Source organism: Lithobates pipiens, unplaced genomic scaffold (assembly GCF_037356315.1).
Source record: "Lithobates pipiens isolate NorthernLeopardFrog02 unplaced genomic scaffold, aLitPip1_a1.2 Scaffold_16, whole genome shotgun sequence".
NCBI classification, from domain to species: domain Eukaryota; kingdom Metazoa; phylum Chordata; class Amphibia; order Anura; family Ranidae; genus Lithobates; species Lithobates pipiens.
The window spans coordinates 204811844-204830994 of NW_027507748.1; positions in this window are offsets into that span (position 1 = coordinate 204811844).

Below are 19151 nucleotides of genomic sequence, written 5' to 3' on the forward strand. Positions count from 1 at the left end.
TACAGTTAGAACACACCCAGGCAACACACCTAACCCCTTGATCACCCCCTAGTGTTAACCCCTTCCCTGCCAGTGTGATTTTTACATTGATCCGTGCATTTTTTATAGCACTGATCAATGTAATAATGTCACTGGTCCCCAAAAAGTGTAATTCGAGGTCAGATTTGTAAGTCACAATGTCGCAGTCCTGCTAAACATTGCATATTGCTGCTATTACCAGTGAAATCAATACAAAAACGTCCCTAAATCTATTTATTTATTTATTTTAATTGTTGGTCTATTTTTTTGTTTATAGCACAAAAAATAAAAACCGCAGTGGTGATCAAATACCACCAAAAGAAAGTTATATTTGTGGGCAAAAAAAGGACATCAATTTTTTTTTGGGTACAGCGTCACATGACTGCGCAATTGTTAGTTAAAACAACCCAGTACCGTATCGCAAAAAATGGCTTGGTCATTAAGGGGGAAAATCCTTCCAAGGCTGAAGTAGTTAATCACACATGCAACTCTGTTAACAGAATTATCTGTGATAGTCTGCTATGAACTTTTTCCTCGTCCACTGCTGTATAATGAGCTCAGGCGTGTTTGCATGGTCCACGTGCAGTGCCCGCCAGGAAGTCGGCGCAGCGCTGCGCTAATCACAGGCAGTGAGACATTGCCCCGATGCATGGCTGCAGAGATCGGGGCAATGTCTCACTGCCTGTGATTAGCGCAGCACTGCGCCGACTTCCTGCCAGGCTCTGCGCGTGGACCATTCAAATACGCCGGAGCTCACCCTTACTGCTGTATACTGACAAGACTTTTTCTGAAAGACTTAGTTATTGGAATATCTCAGCGGTGGTTGCTATATATATATATATATATATATATATATATATATATCTCAAACTTCAGGCCGGTTACCTCCTTTTCTTATCACTTATCACTTATCACTTGAAGTTTAAATAAGCACTGTCACTGTGGAGCTTCCAATCTTCCACTAATTATTATATATATATAGGAAAAACAATGGGACACGTGTTTACAATGCAAAAAATCTTCTTTTAATCCAATTTTTCAGGAATAATTACATAGCAGTATTCGCAGTAGCCACTGTACAGTTCCGAGCACACACTCGCTCTTCGTCAGGCTATCTCTGACATGCCAGAGATAGCCTAATGAAGAGCGAGTATATATATATATATATATATATATATATATATATATATATATATATATATATATATACAGTATCTCACAAAAGTGAGTACACCCCTCACATTTTTGTAAATATTTTATTATATCTTTTCATAGGACAACACTGAAGAATTGACACTTTGCTACAATGTAAAGTAGTGAGTGTACAGCTTGTATAACAGTGTCAATTTGCTATCCCCTCAAAATAAGTCAATGCACAGCCATTAATGTTTAAACCACTGGCAACAAAAGTGAGTACACCCCTAAGTGAAAATGTCCAAATTGGGCCCAAAGTGTCAATATTTTGTGTAGCCACCTATATATTTCCACACTGCCTCAACCCTCTTGGGCATGGAGTTCACCAAAGCTTCACAGGTTGCCACTGGAGTCCTCTTCCACTCCTCCATGACGACATCACAGAGCTGGTGGATCTTAGAGACCTTGTGCTCCTCCACCTTCCATTTTAGGATGCCCCACAGATGCTTAATAGGGTTTAGGTCTGGAGACATGCTTGGCCAGTCCATCACCTTTACCCTCAGCTTCTTTAGCAAGGCAGTGGTCGTCTTGGAGGTGTGTTTGGGGTCGTTATCATGTTGGAATACTGCCCTGTGGCCCAGTCTCCGAAGGGAGGGGATCATGCTCTGCTTCAGTATGTCACAGTACATGTTGGCATTCATGGTTCTCTCAATGAACTTTAGCTCCCCAGTGCTGGCAGCACTCATGCAGCCCCAGACCATGACACTCCCACCACAATGCTTGACTGTAGGCAAGACACACTTGTCTTTGTACTCCTCACCTGATTGCCGCCACACACGCTTGACACCATCTGAACCAAATAAGTTTATCTTGGTCTCATCAGACCACAGGACATGGTTCCAGTAATCCATGTCCTTACTCTGCTAGTCTTCAGCCAGTTTTTTTGCAGGCTTTCTTATGCATCATCTTTAGAAGAGGCCTCCTTCTGGGATGACAGCCATGCAGACCAATTTGATGCAGTGTGCGGCGTATGGTCTGAGCACTGACAGGCTGACCCCCCGCCCCTTCAGCACTGCTGGCAGCACTCATACGTCTATTTCCCAAAGATAAACTCTGGATATAACGCTGAGCACACGCACTCAACTTCTTTGGTTGGCCATGGCAAGACCTGATCTGAATGGAACCTGTCCTGTTAAACCGATGTATGGTCTTGGCCACTATGCTGCAACTCAGTTTCAGGGTCTTGGCAATCTCCTTATAGCATATTATAGCCTAGGCTATCTTCTTATAGCTTAGGCTATAATCTTTATGTAGAGCAGCAATTCTTTTTTTCAGATCCTCAGAGAGTTCTTTGCCATGAGGTGCCATGTTGAACTTTTAGTGGCCAGTATGAGAGAGAGAAAGTGATAACACCAAATTTAACACACCTGCTCCCCCATTCACACCTGAGACCTTGTAACACTAATGAGTTACATGACACTGGGAAGGGAAAATGGCTAATTGGGCCCAGTTTGGACATTTTCACACAGGGGTGTACTCCCTTTTGTTGCCAGCGGTTTAGGCATTAACCAGTTCCCGACCGCCGCACGACGATGTACGTCGACAGCATGGCACGGGCAGGCATATTGGCGTACATGTACGTCCCTGCCTTGCCCCGGGTCGGGGGCCCGATCGGGCCCCCGCCCGGTGCCTGCGGCGGTCGGTATTCGTTCGGGACCGATCCGGGATGAGGGGGCGGCCATTCATTCATGGCCACCCCCTCGCGATCGCTCCCGACGAATAGAAAGTCTTCGTGACATCACTTCCTCTCCTGTAATGTAAACACAGGAGAGGAAATGATGTAATCTCTCCTCGTGTCGGTCTTTTTCGTTCCGGCACGGAGGAGAGAGGATCGGTGAGTTGCACCAACACACTACACTAACAGTAGAACACGCCAGGCACACTTTTCACCCCCCTGATCACCCCCCAATCACCCCCCAATCACCCCTGCCCCCCCCAGTCACAGTGACACCAAGTGCATTTTTTTTTTTTTTTATTTTTTTTTTGCATTGGTGTCATTTGTGACTGTAATAACTGTTAGGGCAGTTAGGGTTAGCCCCCTTTAGCTCTAGGGTGCCCCCCTAACCCCCCCAATAAAGGTTTAACCCCGTGATCACCCCCCGTCGCCAGTGTCACTAATAAGCGATTTTTTTCTGATCGCTGTATTAGTGTCACAGGTGACGCTAGTTAGGCAGGTAAGTATTTGGGTTCGCCGCAGCTTTTTATAGCGTCAGGGACCCCCATATACTACCGCATAGCCCCCTGATTGCCCCCCAGTTAACCCTTTCACCAGTGATCACCATATAACTGTTACAGGTGACGCTGGTTGGTTAGTTATTTTTTTTTTGTTTCAGGGCACCCGCCATTTATTACCTAATAAAGGTTTAACCCCCTGATCACCCGGCGGGTGATATAAGTTTGAGGGTCAGATAAGGCCTGCGTCGCCCCAGCGTCAGGTTAGTGCCAGTACCGCTAACACCCACGCGCAAAGCATACACCTCCCTTAGTAATATAGTATCTGATCAGATCTATATTAGCATTGCCTGCATTTTAGGTTTCCCAAAACGCATTGTTAGCGGGATCAGCCCAGATACCCGCTAGCACCTGCGTTTAGCCCCTCCGCCAAGCCCAGCCCAGCCCACCCAAGTGCAGTATCGATCGATCACTGTCACTTACAAAACACAACACACATAACTGCAGCGTTCGCAGAGTCAGGCTTGATCCCTGCGATCGCTAACAGTTTTTTTTGTAGCGTTTTGAAACAGTCGCTGACAGGCTAGGTGCTTTTTTACCTGTGAGTCTCACTAGTGTACCCCTAAATTTAGAGCCCAAAATGGCAAAGCGAAGGTACACTAGTGAAGAGGCCTACACGTTTCTGAGCATGACAGATAGTGAAGAGGACGTCACTCATCTGTCAGATTCAGGCTCAGAATACGATCCTGTAGAGGACAGCGGCTCCATGACAGATAGCTCTGACGACGGAGATGAGGCCTCTGTTAGGGACAGGTGTGCCCGATCCCGAATGTAGAGACGTACTAGAGCCGCTCATCCTTCTGGTGAACTGGCAAGCACCAGCGGCCTAGTACACCCTGGACCTACATCCAGCACTGCAGTAACACGTGGTGACGTGGCGAGTCCCATAAGTGCAGTTCAAGCTGGCGAGGTGGCAAGCACAAGTAGTGTCCCGCTGCCACCAAGAAGACAAAGACAGGCCCGTCGTACCCATAGTGCCCTTCCTGCAGAATTCGCCAATCCTATTTGGGTGCCCACCACTTCTGCAGAACCCGTACTTCCCCCATTCACTGGCCAACCTGGCATTAAGGTGGAAACAGTTGATTTTACGACACTTGACTTTTACTCACTGTTTTTCACCGAAGATCTCTTTAGATCTATTGTGGACCAAACCAATTTGTACGCTGCTCAACACATCGCCACTATTCCCCAGTCCGCCCTTGCCAGACAATGGAAACCAGTTACGGTTTCCGAATTTAAAATCTTTCTGGGCCTCTCCCTCAACATGGGCATAACCAAAAAGAGTGAGTTGCGGTCATATTGGTCCACTGACCCAATTCACCATATGCGCGTGTTCTCTGCTTCCATGTCCAGGGCACGATACGAGATGATTTTGCGGTTCATGCACTTCAGCGACAATGAACTCTGTCGTCCTCGTGGAGACCCTGAGTACGATCGGCTCTACAAAATTCGGCCCCTCATAAACCACTTCAACCAACGTTTTGCAGACTTGTTTACTCCCGATCAAGTTGTCTGCGTTGATGAGTCCCTGATTAAGTTTTCTGGTCGCTTGTCATTCAAACAATACGTCCCCAACAAGCGTTCCAGATACGGGGTCAAGATGTATAAGCTCTGTGACAGGGCCACAGGCTATACACGTAGTTTCATGGTTTATGAGGGAAGAGATAGTCACGTAGAGCCGGAGAACTGCCCTGACTACATAGGAAGCGCTGGCAAGATAGTGTGGGACATGGTGTCACCCTTATTCGGAAAGGGGTACCACTTGTACGTGGACAATTATTACACAAGCGTGCCACTGTTTAGTCACTTGTTTGATCAGCAGATTGGAGCATGTGGCACCGTGCGACCTAATCGCCGGGGCTTTCCCCAGCGGCTTGTAGAGTCCCGTCTTAGGCTGGGGGAGAGAGCCTGCTTGCGCAGTAATAATTTGCTCGCTATGAAGTGGAGGGATAATAAGAATGTTTTCGTTCTTACCTCCCTTCATGCAGACACGACGGTCCAAATTCCTACGGCGACTGGTATTGTGGAGAAACCCCTCTGTGTCCACAAATATAACCTTAACATGGGAGGGGTGGACCTCAATGACCAGTTGTTGGCGCCGTATCTAGTTGCCCGTAAGTCCAGACGCTGGTACAAAAAAGTGTCTGTTTATTTATTCCAATTGGCTATACTGAATGCTTATGTACTACACAAAGCTTCAGGACGGACTGGATCCTTCCTCAAATTCCAGGAGGATATCGTCAGAGCCCTTCTGTATCCAGGCGGTGCTCCACCTCACCTTCCCCTACCAGATGCAGTAAGCCGGCTGCATGAGAGGCATTATTCTTATGTCATCCCGAGTACCCCTACCCAACGAGCCCCCCAAAGAAAATGTCGTGTCTGCAGAAAGCGCGGATTTAGGCGTGACACCCGTTCTTATTGTCCCCGCTGTCCTGACCAGCCTGGTCTTTGTCAGGGTGAGTGTTTTGAACGCTACCATTCACTAGTTGAGTATTAGCGTAGGGTACAGCATTGCACAGGCTAGGCACACGTTCACAGGGTCTCCCAAGATGCCATCGCATTTTGAGAGACCCAAACCGCTGGAACCGTTACAACAGAAAAAGTGTTAAAAAAAAAAAAAAAAGTGTTAAAAAAAAAAAAAAAGTAAAAAAAAAATAAAAAAAAATAAGTATAAAATAAAAAAACCAAAAATAGTTGTCGTTTTATTGTTCTCTCTCTCTCTATTCTCTCTCTATTGTTCTGCTCCTTTGTACTGTATTCTATTCTGCAATGTTTTATTGTTAACCGTTTTTTGTTTTCAGGTACGCCATTCAGCTGTAGCGTGGATTTATTTATCTTGACAGCAACAGCGTTTGCTCCCACGATATGTAAAGCCACGACTCCAGCGCTGTCGGAGGTGATTTCACCACCACAGTTAAAAAAGAGCATATATGCCGAAGCATGGGGGCATAAGGGGTGGAGGAGCGATTTTGCTCCTAATGCCGCGTACATACAGTCAAAATTCCGACGGAGGGCTTGCCCGTGGAAAAGTTTGAATGTATGTACGCGGCATAACTTTTTTGCGGGAGGATGCCCCCATGCTTCGGCATATATATATTTTAGGCACAGATTGTGTTAAATGTGTTATTTTTTGCGATTTTTTTTGTATTTGCTTTGCAGGTATGGTAAGTCCTACTGTTATACTGTAATGTTACTTTGTTTTATTGTTAACCATCATTTGCTTAGCAGGTACGCCATTCGGATTTATTTATCTTGACAGCAACAGCGTTTGCTCCCATGATACATAAAGCCGCGATTCCAGCACTGTCGGGGGTGATTTCACCACCACAGTTAAAAAAGAGCATATATGCCGAAGCATGGGGGCATAAGGGGTGGAGGAGCGATCTGCTCCTACCTTTTGCGGGAGGATGCCCCCATGCTTCGGCATATATAAATGGTGCATGTATGCCCACCATTAGAAAGTGGGTGGATGAAGGGTGGTATCTAATGGTGGGCATACCCACCGATCAATATTTTTTTTTCGTTCAGCCCACAGGCTGCATGAAAAAAAAATTACAATATATGCCCAACCAGTTCCAGCAACATACTGGTATGTTGCGGGACTTTGAGTGCTTATACCAGAATGATGCCTGCAGGTTTAGGTATCATCTTGGTATCATTCTTTTCAGCCAGCGGTCGGCTTTTATGTAAAAGCAATCCTAGTGGCTAATTAGCCTCTAGACTACTTTTACAAGCAGTGGGAGGGAATGTCCCCCCCCCCCCCCCCCCGCACCATCTTCCATGGTTTTCTCAGGCTCTCCTGTCCCAACAGGAAACCTGAGAATGCAGCCGGTGGTTCCGCCAGCTGATCATAGAGCTGATCAGAGATCAGAATGGCTCCAATCATCTCTATGGCCTAAGACACCGGAAGCTACGAACATTTCATGACTTAGATTTTGCGGGATGTAAACAGCGCCATTGGGAAATTGGGAAAGCATTTTATCACACCGATCTTGGTGTGGTCAGATGCTTTGAGGACAGAGGAGAGATCTAGGGTCTGATAGACCCTAATTTTTTTTAAAAAGAGTACCTGTCACTACCTATTGCAATCATAGGGGATATTTACATTCCCTGAGATAACAATAAAAATCATAAAAAAATATATATAAATGAAAGGAACAGTTTAAAAAAAAATAAAAAAAGCAAAATAAATAATAAAAAAAAAAAAAAAAAAAAAAAAAACACCCCTGTCCCCCCCTGCTAAGGCGCAACGCGGAACGCAAGCATTGGTCTGGTGGCATATGTAAACAGCAATTGCACCATGCATGTGAGGTATCACCACGAAGGTCAGATCGAGGGTACTAATTTTAGCAGTAGACCTCCTCCGTAAATCTAAAGTGGTCACCTGTAAAGGCATTTAAAGGCTTTTAAAAATGTACGTAGTTTGTCGCTGCTGCACGTTTCTGCGCAATTTTAAAGCATGTCATGTTTGGTATCCATGTACTCGGCCTAAGATCATATTTTTTATTTCATCAAACATTTGGGCAATATAGTGATTTTTAGTGCATTAAAATAAAAAAAAGTGTGTTTTTTACCCAAAAAATGCGTTTGAAAAATCGCTGCGCAAATACCGTGTGAAAAAAAAAAATGAAACACCCACCATTTTAATCGGTAGGGCTTTTGCTTTAAAAAAACACTTCATGTTTGGGGGTTCAAAGTAATTTTCTTGCAAAAAAAAATATTTTTTCATGTAAACAAAAAGTGTCAGAAAGGGCTTTTTCTTCAAGTGGTTAGAAGAGTGGGTGATGTGTGACATAAGCTTCTAAATGTTGTGCATAAAATGCCAGGACAGTTCAAAACCTCCCCAAATGACCCCATTTTAGAAAGTAGACACCCCAAGCTATTTGCTGAGAGGCAGGTCGAGTCCATGGAATATTTTATATTTTGACAAAAGTTGTGGAAAAAAGACATTATTATTTTTTTTTTTTTTTTTTTTGCACAAAGTTGTCATTAAATGATATATTGCTCAAACATGCCATGGTTATATGTAAAATTACACCCCAAAATACATTCTGTTGCTTCTCCTGAGTACGGGGATAGCACAAGTGTGAGACCTTTTGGGAGCCTAGCCGCGTACGGTACCCCAAAATCCAAGCACCACCTTCAGGATTTCTAAGGGTGTAAATTTTAGATTTCATTCCTCACTGCCTATCACAGTTTCGGAGGCCATGGAATGCCCAGATAGCACAAAATCCCCCCAAGTGACCCCATTTTGGAAAGGAGACACCCCAAGCTATTTGCCGAGAGGTATGGTTAGTATTTTGCAGACCTTCATTTTTGTCACAAAGTTTTGAAAATTGAAAAAAAGAAAAAAAATATACATTATTTTTTTTTTCTTCATTTTCAAAAACAAATGAGAGCTGCAAAATACTCACCATGCCTCTCGGCAAATAGCTTGGGGTGTCTACTTTCCAAAATGGGGTCATTTTGGGGGGTTTTGTGCTATTTTGGCATTTTATGGCCTTCAAAACTGTGATAGGTAGTGAGGTGTAAAATCAAAAATTTACACCCTTAGAAATCCTGAAGGCGGTTCTTGGTTTTCGGGGCCCCGTACGCGACTAGGCTCCCAAAAAGTCCCACACATGTGGTATCCCCGTACTCAGGAGAAGCAGCAGAATTTATTTTGGGGTGTCATTTCACATATGTCCCTGGCATGTGTGAGCAATATATCATTTAGTGACAACTTTGTGAAAAAAAAATAAAAAAAAATAAAAGTTTGTAATTTTCCCGCAACTTGTGGCAAAATATAAAATATTCCATGGACTCAACATGCCTCTCAGCAAATAGCTTGGGGTGTCTACTTTCTAAAATGGGGTCATTTGTGGGGGTTTTGTGCCATCTTGGCATTTTATGGCCTTCAAAACTGTAATAGGTAGTGAGGCGTGAAATCAAAAATGTACGCCCTTAGAAAGCCTGAAGGCGGTTCTTGGCTTTCGGGCCCCGTACGCAGCTAGGCTCCCAAAAAATCCCACACATGTGGTATCCCCGTACTCAGGAGAAGCAGCAGAATTTATTTTGGGGTGTCATTTTACATATGCCCATGGCATGCGTGAGCAATATATCATTTAGTGACAACTTTGTGAAAAAAAAAATAAAAAAAAAAAGTTTGTAATTTTCCCGCAACTTGCGGCAAAATATAAAATATTCCATGGACTCAACATGCCTCTCAGCAAATAGCTTGGGGTGTCTACTTTCTAAAATGGGGTCATTTGTGGGGGTTTTGTGCCATCTTGGCATTTTATGGCCTTCAAAACTGTAATAGGTAGTGAGGAGTGAAGTCAAATATTTACGCCCTTAGAAAACCTGAAGGCGGTTCTTGGTTTTCGGGGCCCCGTACGCGGCTAGGCTCCCAAAAAGTCCCACATATGTGGTATCCCCGTACTCAGGAGAAGCAGCAGAATTTATTTTGGGGTGTCATTTCACATATGCCCATGGCATGTGTGAGCAATATATAATTTAGTGACAACTTTGTGAAAAAAAAAATAAAAAAAAAAAGTTTGTAATTTTCCCGCAACTTGCGGCAAAATATAAAATATTCCATGGACTCAACATGCCTCTCAGCAAATAGCTTGGGGTGTCTACTTTCTAAAATGGGGTCATTTGTGGGGGTTTTGTGCCATCTTGGCATTTTATGGCCTTCAAAACTGTAATAGGTAGTGAGGCGTGAAATCAAAGATTTACGCCCTTAGAAAGCCTGAAGGCGGTTCTTGGCTTTTGGGGCCCCGTACGCAGCTAGGCTCCCAAAAAGTCCCACATATGTGGTATCCCCGTACTCAGGAGAAGCAGCAGAATTTATTTTGGGGTGTCATTTCACATATGCCCATGGCATGCGTGAGCAATATATCATTTAGTGACAACTTTGTGAAAAAATAAAAAAAAATAAAAAAAGTTTGTAATTTTCCCGCAACTTGCGGCAAAATATAAAATATTCCATGGACTCAACATGCCTCTCACCAAATAGCTTGGGGTGTCTACTTTCTAAAATGGGGTCATTTGTGGGGGTTTTGTGCCATCTTGGCATTTTATGGCCTTCAAAACTGTAATAGGTAGTGAGGCGTGAAATTAAAAATTTACGCCCTTAGAAAGCCTGAAGGCGGTGCTTGGTTTTCGGGGCCCCGTACGCGGCTAGGCTCCCAAAAAATCCCACACATGTGGTATCCCCGTACTCAGGAGAAGCAGCAGAATTTATTTTGGGGTGTCATTTCACATATGCCCATGGCATGTGTGAGCAATATATCATTTAGTGACAACTTTGTGAAAAATTTATAAAGTTTGTCATTTTCCCGCAACTTGTGGCAAAATATTAATTATTCCATGGACTCAACATGCCTCTCAGCAAATAGCTTGGGGTGTCTACTTTCTAAAATGGGGTCATTTGTGGGGGTTTTGTGCCATCTTGGCATTTTATGGCCTTCAAAACTGTGATAGGTAGTGAGGAGTAAAATGACATATGTATGCCCTTAGAAATCCTGAAGGCGGTGCTTGGCTTTCGGGGCCCCGTACGCGGCTAGGCTTCCAAAAAGTCGACCACATGTGGTATCCCCGTACTCAGGAGAAGCAGCAGAATGTATTTTGGGGTAAAATTCCACATATAACCATGGCATGTGTGAGCAATATATCATTTAGTGACAACTTTGTGTAAAAAAAAAAAAAATTTTTTTTTTTGTCATTATTCAATCGCTTGCGGCAAAAAAATAAAATATTCAATGGGCTCAACATGCCTCTTATCAATTTCTTTAGGGTATCTACTTTCCAAAATGGGGTCATTTGGGGGGGTTTTGTACAGCCCTGCCATTTTAGCACCTCAAGAAATGAGATAGGCAGTCATAAACTAAAAGCTGCGTAAATTCCAGAAAACGTACCTTAGTTTGTAGATGTGACAACTTTTGCGCAAACCAATAAATATACAGTTATTGACTTTTTTTTTACCAAAGACATGTGGCTGAATACATTTTGGCCTAAATGTATGACTAAAATTGAGTTTATTGGATTTTTCTAATAACAAAAAGTAGAAAATATCATTTTTTTTCAAAATTTGCGGTCTTTTTACGTTTATATCGCAAAAAATAAAAATCGCAGAGTCAGTCAAATACCTTTAAAAGAAAGCTCTATTTGTGGGAAGAAAAGGATGCAAATTTTGTTTGGGTACAACATTGCATGACCGCGCAATTACCAGTTAAAGCAGCGCAGTGCCAAAGTGTAAAAAGACCTCTGGTCATTTACCAGCAAAATGGTCCGGTCTGAAAGTGGTTAATGACTGTGTGTTGAGTTATATTGAGAGGACAGTAAATGTACACTGCCATACAAGCTGTAGCAAAGTGTAATTTCTTCAGTGTCACATGAAAAGATATAATAAAATATTTCCAAAAATGTGAGGGGTGTACTTACTTTTGTGAGATACTGTATGTATGTATATATATATATATATATATATATATATATATATATACATACATGTACATGGCATGGATTGACAGGCTTTGAAGGGAATCTCCCCAAGTGGTGCTGAATGTAATATCAACTGCTTGAATAATGGAGGTCTGGTGATCCAATCTAGAGCAGGCTGGACCCAGTTCAGTAGCTAGGGGAAAGTTTTCCATCAGCCTGAGAAAACAGACACCTGGCCCCACTTTATTCATGTCAGATGTATGTATACTTGTCTGTGCCTAATATTTTCATCCTGCAGTGATACCCCACTGTATACCTGAGGTTGCACATAGTTACAAAGTTATTTGGGTTGAAAAAAGACACAAGTCCATCTAGTTCAACCAATACAAATTATATATATATATATATATATATATATATATATATATATATATATATATATATATATATATATATATATATATGTACACACACACACACAATCCTATGCCTCCAGTTGATCCAGAAAATCCAGAAAAGGCCAAAAGACCCCAGCAAAGCATGATCCAGTTTGCTACAGCATGGGGAAAACAATTCCTTCCTGATTCCCCCGAGAGGCAATCTGATTTTCCCAAATCAACTTTACCTATAAATGTTAGTACCCAGTAATATTATGTACATTTAGGAAAGGATCCAGGCATTTTTTTTTTTTTTTAAGAAATCTACTGAGCTGGACAGAACCACCTCTGGAGGGAGTCTATTGCACATTTTCACAGCTCTTACTGTGAAGAAACCTTTCCATATTTGGAGATGAAATCTTCTTTCCTCTAGGCGTTAAGAGTGCCCCTTGTCCTCTGTGATGATCTTAACGTGAATAACAACACCAAGTTCACTATATGGACCCTTTATGTATTTGTACATGCAGGGCCGGCGCTAGCAATAGGCGGGTCAGGCGGCTGCCTAGGGCGCCAGGGTAGGGGGGGCGGCAAAATACGGATCCCCAGAAACTCGCTGTGATTCGGATTATCAAAATATCTCCAGGATTGTCATTTTTTAAATACATGCTGCCTCATGGCGCCAGCCTCCAGGCTAGAGGGCGATTGCGCCTGTGAAGACATCCCGGACTGCTCTGTCCCCAGCCTGCAGTGCCGCCCTAGCAGCGGCAGTGAGAAGATGAGGGGTGACAGCCGGCCGGTCCGGAAGTGCAGCATGATCGGTGGAACTGGCTGGGGAGGATGAGATGGCATGTAACTCTGGGCTTGCCGATATCCGCTCCCCCTCCTCCTGGCCGCTCGGGCATCTGTTATGGAAGAACAGCCAGGCAGCAGCACCACTCTCCTGGAGTAAAGCCATCACCGCCGCTGACTCAGGTATAGTGGAAGCTCAGGCAGCATGGTTAGTGCTGCAGCCTGCAATCACATAAAAAAAAAAATGTACTCTGTCAAGTTTATAGTGTATTTCACTGTGTGTGTGTGTGTGTGTGGGGGGGGGGGGTTAGGAACAGACGTGCAGTGGGGTACGTAGGGGGAACAGAGGTGTGTGTGTGTGTGTGTGTGGGGGGGTACATAGGGGGAACAGAGGTGTGTGTGTGGGGGGGGGGGGGTACGTAGGGGGAACAGAGATGTGTGTGTGTGTGTGGGGGGGGGGTATGTAGGGGGAACAGAGGTGTGTGTGTGTGTGGGGGGTACGTAGGGGGAACAGAGGTGTATGTGTGTGTGTGGGGGGGGTACGTAGGGGGACAGAGGTGTATGTGTGTGTGTGTGTGGGGGGTACGTAGGGGGAACAGAGGTGTATGTGTGTGTGTGTGGGGGGGTACGTAGGGGGAACAGAGGTGTATGTGTGTGTGGGGGGGGGTACGTAGGGGGGACAGAGGTGTGTGTGGGGGGGTACATAGGGGGAACAGATGTGTGTTTGTGTATGTGGGGGGGTACAGAGGGGGAACAGATGTGTGTGTGTGTGTGTGGGGGGGGGGACAGACAGACGTGCGAGGGGGTACAAAGGGGGAACAGGTGTGTGTGTGGGGGGGGAGCGGAACAGACGCGCAGGGAGGTACAGAGGGGGAACAGATGTGTGTGGACACGGGACAGATGTGCAGGGGGTACAGAGGGGTAACAGGTGTGTGTGTGTGTGGGGGGGAACAGACATGCAGGGGGGTACAGAGGGGTAACAGGTGTGTGTAGGGGGGAGACAGACATGCAGGGGGGTACAGAGGGGTAACAGATTGTGTGTGTGTGTGTGTGGGGGGGGGGACAGACATGCAGGGGGGTACAGAAAGACAACAGGTGTATGTGTGTGGGGGGGGGGACAGACTTGCAGGGGGTACAGAGGGGGAACAGGTGTATGTGTGTGGGGGGGACAGACTTGCAGGGGTACAGAGGGGCAACAGGTGTGTATGTGTGTGTGGGGGGGACAGACGTTCAGGGGGGTACAGAGGGGTAGATTGTGTGTGAGAGGAACTGATGTGTGTGGGGGGTTTGAGGGGAACAGAGATGCAGAGGAGGGGTGCAGAGGGGAACAAGTATTCAGGGTGATAAAGTGATGGTGTGATCTGACGTGTGAAGATGGAAGAATTGTGGTGATCTGAAACTTGAAAATAAAGAAATTGGGGTGATTTGAGGTGTGGAGGTTCAAGTCCACCTTTGTAAAAAAAATTAAGAAATGAAGATCTTTTTGCATACAAAAAGGTACAAAAATGTGCATTTATTATTATTTTTAGTAGGTGCCTGTAAAGCATGGTAAGTGTATCTGTATACCCGTACAGACAGGCAATTATACAGTTAGCCTGTCTGTATACTGCCCTAGCTTGTGGACCACAGCTGGCTTGATTAAGCAAGCCGGTGCCATCCACTATTTGTTTTCGGGCTGGGTCCAGAGGCACAGGTACAGGCCTGTGGACCACGGCTGAAGAAATGGGTGAAGAGGCGCCGCAAAATTCTCAGTGAAGGGGCGGAGCCAACAGGGTGGCAAAATTAGGTTTCGCCTAGGGTGCCAAAAATCCTTGCACCAGCCCTGTGTACATGTTGCTCATATCCCCCCTTAATCTCCTCTTCTCAAGAGAGAATACATTCAGTTCCTCTAATCTTTCCCCAAAGCTGAGTTCCTCCATACCTCCATGCCTCTTATCAGTTTGGTTGCCCTTCTCTGCACTTTCTCCAGGTCCCTCGTCATCCTTTTTGAGAACTGGTGCCCAAAACTGCATATTCCAGATGAGTTTTTACTTGATTTGTACAGGGGCAAAATTATACAGTGGTGTGAAAAAGTGTTTGCCCCCTTCCTCATTTCCTGTTCCTTTGCATGTTTGTCACACTTAAGTGTTTCGGAACATCAAACCAATTTAAACAATAGTCAAGGACAACACAAGTAAACACAAAATGCAATTTGTAAATGAAGGTGTTTATTATTAAAGGTGAAAAAAAATCCAAACCATCATGGCCCTGTGTGAAAAAGTGATTGCCCCCCTTGTTAAAACATACTATAACTGTGGTTGTCCACACCTGAGTTCAATTTCTCTAGCCACACCCAGGCCTGATTATTGCCACACCTGTTCACAATCAAGGCATCACTTAAATAGGAGCTGCTTGACACAGTAAGGTCCACCAGAAGATCCTTAAAAGCTACACATCATGCCGAGACCCAAAGAAATTCAGGAACAATTGAGAAAGAAAGTAATTGAGATCTATCAGTCTGGAAAGGGTTATAAAGCCATTTCCAAAGCTTTGGGAATCCAGCGAACCACAGTGAGAGCCATTATCCACAAATGGCGAAGACATGGAACAGTGGTGAACCTTCCCAGGAGTGGCCGGCCGCCCAAAATTACCCCAAGAGCGCAGCGACGACTCATCCAAGAGGTCACAAAAGACCCCACAACAACGTCCAAGGAACTGCAGGCCTCACTTGCCTCAGTTAAGGTCAGCGTTCATGCCTCCACCATCAGGAAAAGACTGGGCAAAAATGGCCTGCATGGCAGAGTTCCAAGGAGAAAACCACTGCTGAGCAAAAAGAACATCAAAGCTCGTCTCAATTTCTCCACAACACATCTTGATGATCCCCAAGACTTTTGGGACAACATTCTGTGGACCGATGAGACAAAAGTGGAACACTTTGGAAGGTGTGTGTCCAAGTATATCTGGCGTAGAAGGAACACTGCATTTCATAAAAAGAACATTATACCAACCGTAAAATATGGTGGTGGTAGTGCGATGGTCTGGGGCTGTTTTGCTGCTTCAGGACCTGGAAGACTTGCCGTGATAAAAGGAACTATGAATTCTGCTGTCTACCAAGAGATCCTGAAGGAGAATGTCCGACCATCTGTTCGTGTACTCAAGCTGAAACGAACTTGGGTTCTGCAGCAGGACAATGATCCTAAACACACCAGCAAGTCCACCACCGAATGGCTGAAGAAAAACAAAATGAAGACTTTGGAGTGGCCTAGCCAAAGTCCTGACCTGAATCCTATTGAGATGTTGTGGTATGACCTTAAAAAGGCCGTTCATGCTCGAAAACCCTCTAATGTAACTGAATTAGGACAATTCTGCAAAGATGAGTGGGCCAAAATTCCTCCAGGACGCTGTAAAAGCCTCATTGCACGTTATCGCAAACGCTTGGTTGCAGTTGTTGCTGCTAAGGGTGGCCCAACCAGTTATTAGGTTTAGGGGGCAATCACTTTTTCACACAGGGCCATGATGGTTTGGATTTTTTTTCACCTTTAATAATAAACACCTTCATTTACAAATTGCATTTTGTGTTTACTTGTGTTGTCCTTGACTATTGTTTAAATTGGTTTGATGTTCCGAAACACTTAAGTGTGACAAACATGCAAAGGAACAGGAAATGAGGAAGGGGGCAAACACTTTTTCACACCACTGTATCTTTCTCTCTGGAGTCCATACCTCTCTCAATACAAGAAAGGACTTTGCTCGCTTTGGAAATCGCAGCTTGGCATTGCATATTATTATTAAGCTTATGATCTACCAAAACCCCCAGATCCTTCTCCACCATGGATCCCCCATTTGTACGCCCATCTACTCATTACCCAATAGATTGCCCCTCTTTTTCTCTCCCAGTGACAATAGTAGCCAAAATAAAGACTTTGGTCAGATTTCCCAACATGGACTCAGACAGTAATTAGTAATAAATCTTTTCCTCCTTGCCTTCCAGCCCTACCCTATTCTTGCTACCAAGTTTATCCCAATGGAAAAAATTGTATATGGAGGTCTCTTCATCTGTTCTGCTGATGTTTTACCAGATAGGTAGTGAGGGGAACTCTTCAACAGCAACAGACCCAGACGTAAAAGTAAAATAAGGAAAGCCAGAAGCCCTGTCAGATTTTTATTGGTATCTGCAGCCCTGTTGTAGATACCTCACTTAAAATGTGGTCACTGAGACAAAATGTAGGGTGACGTCTCTCCAATGATGTGCTGAACCCCAAAGAAGTTTCTAATCCTTCCCATTCTATCCAAAACAAAAAACATGTTTTTGGATTGACATACACTTTTTAACCTCACAAGAAGTCAAGAAAAGCAGTATCTTAAGATAACAGCAACATACTGCGTTAACCAGCTGTATCCCATTATAATGAGCAAATAACATTAGATACACTCAACTCCTTGTAAGGAGAAGGTGGCTTAATAGATACACATTTGGAGACTACAATGAATCATTCATTCTGGTCCCATTGTCTGCTAACAAACATTGTACTCACTTCTTTTAGAACCAAGTCTGCTTTCCCGATTCAGGCTTAAAGTCTTTTCACTGACACATTTTAGCACATGATTTAAGCTGAATTCTGCCAACTATGTAATGAAAATGACAGAAAAATAACAAGAAATCTTACCAAAGATGAGTGGGCAGTTCCGCAATCCTTTTCTATGAATCATAAGGTCATTACAAGACAGGCTGACAAAGAAATGGGTATTACTGTACAATATATTTTTTTCTGAGAGTTATGGTCCAATAAAAAGACATTGAAAACCATAACCTTTGGTCCCACCAGTGACTTTAAAGCAGAATTGTGGACTTCTAGTCAAAGTAAAAAAATAAGAAATCTGTCTAAAACTCTTTTTTTATTTTATTGAGAATTGCTTTACAGTCTTTATTCTCTCGTATTATAAAGTTTCATGGGACATACATAACTCCCCAGTTTGCCAATTATAGAAGGTGTGGACAGTGAAACAAGTAATTTCTATATATCAGTTAAATCTCACAACTACTCATCCAAACTTTGACAGCATACATTTGGAAATTCTTCCATATGTTAGAGATCCTGTCCCAGTATGGTTAAAAAAAAAGAACATTTCTATATATAAATAACTAAATCATGTGCTGCGCTATCCCCTTAATGATCTGCTGAACCTGCAGCAAAAATCTAAAAAACAAGATTGTTATCTAAAGTGATGTTCCTATAAAATCAAATTCAAGAATATAAAATTAATATATAAGCGACTAAATTCGTCATTCAGCTTTCAACATCATATAGCGTGAATATACACAAATTTCATAAAATATAAATATTAATACAACAGTGATCCATAAAGTGCTCAAGTGCATATAAGTCCGTGATACTCTGACCACCCAGGATCAGTTTTCAGTGTCCTTAATACAACAATAATAAAACGCGACATGATTGGTGACTGTGAATATAGCGATCTGCAGTAGTGATTACACTCAGGTGCTCCCTACTCCAAGGTAATGGCCATTCACCTCAGAGCTTGTGACCTCGCATTTAAGTTTGGTCAATACACGCTTATGCATCATCAAAACAGATTCCAGGTCAGGTTGCAAGATCCAAACACTGCTCAAAGATGTAGCCTCCTCACATATAAATATCAAAAAGAAACTCCATAGTGTGATACCGGTTTAAAAGATTTTATTTACTGCAAACAAAGCCTTATTATTGGGTACTCACATGGGTCGTGGCCAAGCCGTGGATGAGATCATGTGCTCCTACTCCATAAGGTAGATCAGCTATCTCCTGCACCGTCCAGTCCCCTCCCCTAGGCGCAGGGGACAGCTAGTCCACCTTATGGAGTAGGAGCACATGATCTTATCCATGGCTTGGCGCTATTAAGGCATGCTATAGAGCAGTGCACTAACGAACTAGACCCACATCTGTCCATGGGATCTCTGCCCCTGGTAAAAGTTTAATTGGGCAATCGTAAGCCCGGTGAGGGGGAATAAAATATCCTTTTTCCATTGTTTATATATTCTTATTTGTATATCATGATATTTATACATTCATGTCTATTGCGGTTTTTATATATAATTTTTGATGATCTTAATATAAATTGCTAGATATATACTAT